The sequence below is a fragment of the Mesoplodon mirus genome (genome assembly GCF_964341445.2).
Source record: "Mesoplodon mirus genome assembly, chromosome: 1".
NCBI classification, from domain to species: domain Eukaryota; kingdom Metazoa; phylum Chordata; class Mammalia; order Artiodactyla; family Ziphiidae; genus Mesoplodon; species Mesoplodon mirus.
In genome coordinates this window covers 54556781-54566098 of record NC_138976.1, presented here as the reverse complement: position 1 = coordinate 54566098, position 9318 = coordinate 54556781, and the positions used below count along the sequence as shown (strand labels likewise).

At 38.9% G+C, this 9318-nt stretch overlaps 1 pseudogene across 1 annotated transcript; it reads left to right on the top strand.

The window, feature by feature from the left end:
- Positions 1-1866: 1866 nt before the first annotated feature.
- On the top strand, positions 1867-2482 carry LOC309802878 (V-type proton ATPase subunit E 1-like; annotated as a pseudogene). The gene has a single exon. The product of its transcript is annotated as a V-type proton ATPase subunit E 1-like (transcript).
- The last annotated feature ends 6836 nt before the right edge of the window (positions 2483-9318 follow it).

Genomic DNA, 9318 nt, shown 5'->3' with positions numbered 1-9318 from the left:
AAAAACAAATACTGTATGCTAACACATATATATGGAATCTAAAAAAAAAAAAAGAAAAGAAAAATAGTCATGAAGAACCTAGGGGCAGGATGGGAATAAAGACGCAGACCTACTAGAGAATGGACTTGAGGACATGGGGAGGGGGAACGGTAAGGTGGGACAAAGTGAGATTCTTCTTTTAAAGGGGTTGTTGCTCCTACATAAAGTTTTAGAGCACCTGGCTTTGTGGGAGAGAAGTGCTGCCTAATTCCAGCAATTACTTGTATTTTAAATCCTAGAAACTCATACATTTTAAAAAATCTTCAATATTCTTGGGTGGGTTGCTTGCTGCTTTATGTTGTAAACTGAAGTGTCACTCATTTTACCCTCCCCAAACCGAGGTTCTCTCTAAGATAACTAATATGTTCACCAAGGAACTCCTAACAACTTTCATAGGATATTTTTCTCTCTTAAAAATTATAGACTGCCTCACTGAGCACACAGCTACAAGGTGGAAATATTCAAAGGTCTAAAAATAGAATAATGACTAAGTAAACTGGTTGGTATACTTATTCAATTGGACATTATGCAGGCATTAAAATCAAGGTTATGAAGACTATATAATTATGTTAAATATGCCTATGAGTTGCTAAATGACAAAAGCAGAGGCAAGTCACAAACTTGTATATATACTTGTATGTTTGCTGTATATGTATATATCTATTCCTAGTCTCTAAGATATATTATATAACCATTCTGTCATGCCCTTAATTTTTGGAAGGGTATACAGTCCATTGCTAGAAAGTCTTAAATGATCAAATGCACACACATCGGCCAGAGAATGGTGCAATACAGTTCTTTGCTTTTTGCCTCAAGTCATTTTTAGGTTTATTATGAGTTCATTTGGATGGAGATCAAGGAGTCTATTCTGTCCTGGCTGCTCTCTTCTCCCGCTCCCTTAATGTCCCTTTGTCTTTACCCTTTGGCTATTCCCTCATGGTTAGGCTCTTTCCTCTTGGCCCTTAGAATCCATTCAGTTTGTTTTTTCATGAAGCTGGTGTGTGTGTGTGTGTGTGTGTGTTTGTGTGTAAGTGACACAGGTCAGTCCTGTCTCATGGATAGGCATCCACAGACAAAGAAACCTAAATAACTAAGAGGAAGGGGCTCATAGAATGTCATTGTTCTCTTTGTCTCTCTTCTTCTTCTATTTTGCTAATCTGATCTGAGTCTCATAATGAGATGACCACTTGCTTTTCTTCAAAAATGAAATGATGCAAGAAGGAAACTCTACCTACCTATGTTTAGGAGGATGGGACCAGAAGGGAATCTTACCAAAAGATTTATGGTGGTTTTATTAGAGTGGCATATTGCATTTAGTTTTTTCCATTTTTTTCCTGATTTCCAAAGTGCATATAATGGGTTATAATACTTTACAATATAATAAGAAATTATGAAAACAGTGGATGAAGACACTTCTTAGTTTATTGATTAGGAAGTTGAATTCCAGTTCAGGTAAGTGAGGTGTCCAAGAAAAACTAGTGAGTAGCAGAACCAGGACTAATACCAGGGAGGAACTATATTCTTGTGGAAGGCAGATAAGCATTGATGACACACATAAATTCTTAAAATGGGTCCACCATCTTCCAGCTGCGTTACCTAGGGAAGTCTTTAGCTCTCTTGGAGCCTCAGTTTCCTCATTTATAAAATGGGGATAACTGGTTGGATTGTGATTTCCACAGGCTTTACACATGATAGCACATGTTAAGTACGTAGTACAACAAAACAGAGGAGGCCTGAAGCCGTGCCAGCTTTCCTCTCCCGGTTGCCAGCTGCCCGTATCAGGCCTGAGCTCCGGCCAGTCGCCCGCCTCTTTGTGTCACTAGCTCCATGGCTCTCAACAATGCCGATGTGCAGAATCAGATTAAGCACACAGTGGCTTTTATTGAACAAGAAGCCAATGAGGAAGCAGAAGAAATAGACGTGAAGGCAGAGGAAGAGTTCAACATTGAGAAGGGTTGTCTTGTGCAAACCCAAAGAGTGAAGACTATGGAATACTATGAGAAGAAAGAAAAGCAGATTGAGCAACAGATGAAAATTCAGGTGTCCAATTTGATAAATCAAGCAAGGCTTGAAGTCCTCAGAGCGAGAGATGGATGATCTTATCACAGACCTACTAAGTGAAGCAAAACATAGACTCAGCAAAAGGGTAAAAGATACAACCAGGTACCAAGTACTGCTGGATGGAATGATCCTCCGGGGTTTGTAGCAGTTATTGGAGCCCAGAATGATGGTTCGTTGCAGGAAATAAGATTTCCCTCTGGTGAAGCCTGCAGTGCAAATCCCTCTGTACAAAATTGCCACGGAAAGAGATGCTGATGTCCAGATTGATCAGGAGGCCTACCTGCCTGAGGAAATAGCTGGCGAGGTTGAGATCTATAATGGGGATCACAAAATCAAGGTTTCCAGTACTCTCAAAAACTGGCTGGACCTCATAGCCCAGTAGATGATGCCAGAAGCGTGGGGAGCTTTGGTGCAAACGCCAACAGGAAGTTTTTGGACTATGCCTGCGGGAGGTGGTGTCCATCCACTGCTGTGACGTGGACACTTCTGACATTTGAAGAAACAAGATGACCTGTATAGCTTCCTCCTTGCTGTTCTCATATTCTGTATTTATCAGTGGATACCCTTTATTAGCTAACGCCCCTGGCTGATTGGTAGCAATGGGAGAGCTTAACTTAATATGATCAGGAAACCTTCCTCTAGCTTATCTGACAGTAACACAACTTCCCGCTGGTTCTGCAGCACGAAGGTGAGGGGTCAAATGGTGGGTGCATGAATGTCCCCGAGTCTCCTGCTCTCCACTGGTCCAGCGTCCAGCCTGCAGAGGGGCAGTGTGTGGTGGGCTCTAGGGTCAGGTCACTGCTCTTTGGACTTCAAGTGCATGTGGGGCCGCATTCCTTCCAGTAGTAGCAGCTTCGCTGTTAGCTGTTTGGGCCTAGAAGTGTTTGTCTGTAATATGATTTAAGATCTAAGCCATGAATATGCTCTATTTATTAAAACGAAATGCATACGTGGAAAAAAAAGTATGTAACACAGATACTGTCACATAATGGGTAATCAGTAAATGTTATTTCCCTTCCTTGCCAGTTGCTCTGTTACCTGGTGCAGAGCCTTACCAGTGTACTAGCCAGCATCTTCTCTTGAGTAACTGTAGTATATTATGTTTTATTACACTTATATACAATGCCATGTGTTGTTCACATGTTGAAGTCGTAACTAGTAGTATCTCAGAACGTGACTATGTTTGGAGACAGGGCCTTTGAAGAGGTAGTTAAGTTAAAATGAGGTCTTTAGGGTGGGCCTTAATCCAGTCTGACTGGGGTCTCTGTAAGACAGGGACATTTGGATACATGGAGAGACACCAAGGATGCATGTGCACAGAAGAAAGACACTGTAAAGAAACAGTGAGATGGTGGCCACCTGCAAGCCAAGGAGAGAGGCCTCAAGAAAAACCCCAACCTGATGACCCCTTGATTTTGGACTTCCAGCCTCCAGAACTGTGAGAAAATAAATTTCTATTGTTTAAGCCATGCAATTTGTGATATTTTGTTATGGCAGCCCTAGCAGAATAATACACCTTCCATCTTTAAATAGAAGCTAAGCTGCTTGAGGGAAAACTGCATTGCACTCATTTGTAATCAGAGCAGATAATCAATAATTTCTTGATGAATACTATGATTTTTATTAAGGATAGATTTTTATTAAGGGTATGATTTTTATTTGTTTTATATGTCTTTGATATCTCCCATGGAGGCCCAGATATTGAGGTTACTGACAACTATAACGTGATGATGAGGATTATATATGATCTTTATTTTTTCTCTTGCAAATGGCGACGAGAATTGTCCCTTTTATGAAGTCATAGGAGTAAATGCAGTTAAAGCTGAAAAGGTTATTCCTGGTTGCCTGTCTAGACATAGGAAGAGAGAATTAAATCTTCAAATGTAATTTCTGAAATTAGGATTAATGACCAGTAGTACATGATTCCCTCATATGCTCATGACCTCATGTTGTTTGAGACTAAATGTGAGGGCTTCTCACTACCTTTGTATTAATGAATATGACTGAGTTATTGTAAATATAGTTAGGATATAACATTAACTTGTCTGTGTTGGAAGTTTGCCTTGTATTTTGCCTAGGATCAAAAACAGGTAATTATAAAAGAGAAAGTCAAAGGGTTTTTTTTACTGAGTTTTAAAAATTACATTTGGGCTTCCCTGGTGGCGCAGTGGTTGAGAGTCTGCGTGCCAATGCAGGGGACACGGGTTCGTGCCCTGGACTGGGAAGATCCCACATGCCGTGGAGTGGCTGGGCCCGTGAGCCATGGCTGCTGAGCCTGTGCGTCCGGAGCCTGTGCTCCGCAATGGGAGAGGCCACAACAGTGAGAGGCCCGTGTACCCCAAAAAAAAAAAAAAAAAAAAAAAAAAAATTACAATTTGATTCTCATTTTCTGGGTATGGAAAATATGGGAGAAAATGAATTATCGTAATTACTTTATGAAAGGGACATCAAGAGATGAAAAAATTTTGCAGGGTTTTCAATGTTTGCTATGTCTGAGAGCTCAAAGGAGAATTTAGTGATAAATGAGAAATCCTCTAAACAGTAAGATAGCAAGTTTATTACTGAGAAAAATGCAGAAAATAGTTTTTAAGGAAGTGGAGGGGGTGACTTGTTACATGGTCTTTGTTCCCTTAGCACATACATGTATACACACATGCATACACAGAAAGAATAGTTTTCTAATGTCTTGTCATTATCATAATCTGCTGAATAATCTTTGGATGTTAATTAAAACTTCTGGCCCTCATTCACACATCTACAGATAAAAGGCATTAGAATACATAATCTAGAAAAACTCTAACATAGATTTCAATTCTAGCATTCTATGACTCTTTTGTATCTGAAGGTATGGGAAAAAAGGGAGGGGATGAAAGTGATGTCACTTAAGGAGGCTACTGTTTATACTGGTTCTGCTAGTCTCCTAAAGACAGTCTCTGCCATGGATCATTGACTGGCTTTTGAGGTCAAACACCAAGCCTTATGCTTCAAGATGACAGGGTGCTATTCACTGCTGAATCTCCAGAACTAGAAGAATACCTGCAACATAGAAGACAGTCAAAATACTTGTTGGAAGAAGAATTAATGTTTCCAATGCCATTTTGAATCTGTGTTATCTATTATAGGGTTAACCTGCCCATATTTTTCAGGGTCATGTTGATGTATGTCTACTCAATTATTAGACATATGATTTGAGGACTAGAGAATTAGAGAAACGTAATCACATGTCACTGCTAAACTAAACAAAATGATCTGAAACAGCAGCAAAATTTTAAAGAATGTTTTGTTGTTTTCTCACATAGAAAACCAATAAACTTTGTTTTATCCTTCTTTTCCATCCCTTCCTTTTTTGTTTTTTGTTCTTATTTTTTATCATAATGTACTGTTATTAGGAGCAAGATGTATTTTCTGAATGTAAACTCCAGAATGAGTTTACGTGAGGGCAGGGGCACTGTCTGCCTTTTTTTCGTGGACCTAGCAATGCAGACTTGCAACAGTATTTATTTATTTATTTATTTATTTATTTATTTATTTATTTATTTATTATTTTTTTAGGACGGGGCTGCAGAAAGCTCCCTGGGGCAGCTCCACTACCTGTGAGCGTGGAGCTCACGGTGGGCTGTGAGCCGAGGCAGTGAGAGTATGAGGTGCGGGGAGGGTACTGAGGTTGGGGCTGGGGTCATGGTCAGGATGGAAGCTGTGGGTCAGAGAGATGTGGCTAAGCAGTGTCCCTTTGAAGGCCTGAATGAAGCTGCAGGGAGGAGTCCTGTCCTGCAGTGGCATCTCTCCTGGCCTCTACCACCTCCTGGCTCTGTGATCTTGAGCAAGTTTCATGGCCTCATTTCCTTCACCTTGGCCTCAACTGGGGATCTTTAAAAATGCTGATGCCTGGGCCCCACCCAGAGGGTCTAATGTAATGGCCAGGGGATGTGCGTGGGCATTGAGAACCCTGAAAGGTCCCCAGAGGGTGCTACTGTGCAGCCAGGGCTGAACACAGAAGTATTTGTTAAATGAATGAATAAATGTTGAAATTTATAACCATAGTAAATGGTTATAAAAGTCATGATATTTAGCTCAGTATTCATTAGTAGTAGGGAAAGGTAGCTTGGCAAGAAGGGAGGGAGGCATGCATGTATGTATACATATATATGTATTTATATTTATAAAACATCAAGAGAAATACACTGATACTTCTGTTTTGACAAAACAAAAACTCTGTATGTCTGATAATTTTCTTGGTCAATTTCAAGGGATGATTCTTATGAGTGAGAAAAGACAAAATTAAAAATGTTGAAACTTGTAGCCATTCTTTTGAAAAGGCTTTTTGATTTAAAGAGAGAGAATATTCTAAATATTAGCCATATGGCAAGAAAGAATTAAAACAACAAAATTGTCTTGTAGTATGGTTTGCCTCAGACACTAGTCTTCTAGCAGGTAGCTTGGCATTGTTCTTCTCTCCTAGTTCATTATTGCCACATTTCTCTGGATGTCTGAGTTTGGTGCACACTTTCTGTGACTTAGGAGCCTGATGTCGCTGAAAAGCGATGTAAGAACAATCATCAGAATGGGAATCAGCCCAGCATTCTGACTCAGTAGGAATAAAGAGGAAATCAGCTGCCTAATGAAGCTCCTTCTCTGCCCCCTGCCCTTGTGAAAAATAGCAGCTACAGTATTTCATTATGAATCTGTGTGCTTCGCTTCTCACCCTTCCTTTGTCTGAGAATCAAAGGCCATTTCTGTCATATCTCACCCTTGGAGTTCTCATCGTCACTCATGCCTTCAACTATCACCTCTATGCAGATATCTCCCTAAATCTGTATTGCAAGTCCCATCTCCCTCAGCCCTTGCTACAATCCTGCCTCCCAATGAAGCAAGTTTTATTTCTTAATTTTGCCTATTTTGACCTTATAGTTGCATGTTTTAAGAGAGTCAGAATCACAGACAATATTTTATTCTTTTTCCTCAAAGATCAAATCCTTAAACTTTATGGACTGGAGTTTTATATTTTACCTCTTAACAGATACACTGCAGGGATTGAGACACTTTTAGGAGTAGGGAATGTCAGAGCCATTTGCTGGCTTCCTTTTTTATTTCCTGAATAAAAGCACTGAGTAAGTGTGACGTGTATATCACTTTAATGTTGAGACTACAGAGTAAAATTTAAGAGATTTATTCTCTCCTCGAATTTGACTCTGAAAATAACTTGTACTAACATCAGGAACTTTGCATCCTCATCTTTGTAATTGCATGGTTCCCCCAGTCAAATTTAAGACATAGAAGTGATTGCAATAGAAAAAAAAATATTTAAAGAATGCAAAAGAGTAGCTCTGTATTAATACATTTAGTTTATATTCAAAGAGCACGTTTTTGATTAAGTATGTCCAGGCACTATTTATATATCTCAGAAAATCCTGAAAATTTATATATGTCTCTGAAATTCTTAAGTTTTATAAACTACAACTTAGTCATTCTAGTCTTATATCAACACTTACTGAGATATCTCCATGACCTACCCAAATACCAGATTTGAAATAAAATTTCATCTATCCATCTATGATATGTAAATTTAGAATGATGCATGATCCATGGTGCTGGAACTTTACTCCTGCAGGGAATATCTTTTTCCTGAACAGGACTTTCTCATTTATAGGGTGCTTATCTCCACCACGCCTATTAATCCTCCATTAGCCTCATAGTAATACTGACAAGGGAGGGCCATGAATCTGTCTTTCTAGCCTTAAATATTCTAGAAGTGCATTTCCTCTCCTATAGCCATATAAAGGAGATCATCTCCATCACCATCTCTGTACCATAAGCATTCAGATCCTGGATTTGCCTTTGTCTAATTGCATGGTTCCTTTCTGCTTCACTATGGTTGATCACATATTCTATTTCTTTATACAATATGTCACTCTGGCATCTCTCCATGAGGTATTTGCATTGCGTCTATGTAGCATGAGTACCTCTTGCCATGTAGTTTGACCCTTGTAACCACCAGAAACTTATAAAACTTGCCTATGGTTTAGCTTACAGACTTTATCCATCAAATATATATTTTTAAAGTATTATATTTTGAAACAAAAATCATTAAAATGTATTAAAATTGATTTTAGAATAGTTTCATGAAGATGTTTGACAAGAGTGTTTGGCAGTCTATCCAGTGAGAGACCAAAGTGAAGACTTCCTCTACATTGCTTTCTTTGGAACCTTAGATTTTCTCTCTTGTGCTATATTTAGATGTGTGGCATGTTTAATTTTCTGCTTCCATGCCTCACTGTGCTTCTGGTGCTTATTGTAATCCAGCTAGTGTGTCAGGCCAAAGTGTGAAGAAAACTTTAAGTTCTTACCTGAGTAAGCCAACTTACAGCAGCATGAAGACCTCCTGTGCTGGGTCCCTTCATCCTTCTTTTTACTCATGCATTTCTGACATTGCAAACAGAAGTCAACAAATTTTTTTCTCAATAAAGTAGTTCTAAAAACTTAAAGTGTTTTGCTAATTCAGCAAGAGTTGAGATGGTAGTGACATAACCAGATTAATCAGATGGTAACAACTGACAGTTAACTTTAAATATATTCAGTACAGTTCCATTCAAGGCAGGCCAATTCTGTTCAACTCATTTCAAACACATCTATTGAACACCTATATAGCCAAATACTGTATTAGGTTCTGAGTACACAGGGATAAATGAAGTACACTCACTGTGTACATTCTTAACAATGAGAGTAAGCATACAAACAAAATAAATTGCAATGTTGTTCAGTAAGTAGAATAATGAAATTATACACACAATGCTGAAGTAACCAGAGTATGACGTAATTAATTTTGAAGTCAGGGGAGCTATGGTGAAGTGATTCTCTACAGTACTTCCTGGAAGGAGTGATACACAAACAGGATTTTGAAAGATGCCCAAGATGTCAGGGTGGGGTCAGGTTTAGACGGAAGACAACTGGGTACCCTAGTCTAATCCCTATGACCTTGGATAAGCTCTTATGCATACAATAATGATCTTGCCTGTTTTCACACAAACACGTTTTCACTTTAGCTATTTTTTAAAAGATGAATATTTTCCTACAATTATATTAAAAACAAATTCATAAACCAAAAGACAGATGGCTTTGACTTGGGATGCTGTACTGTAATATGAACAGTATCCTCTGGATTTGTGAAATGTGGTAAGCCTGGTTTTAACCATCATTTAAGAAGACAGCAAGGAAATCAGT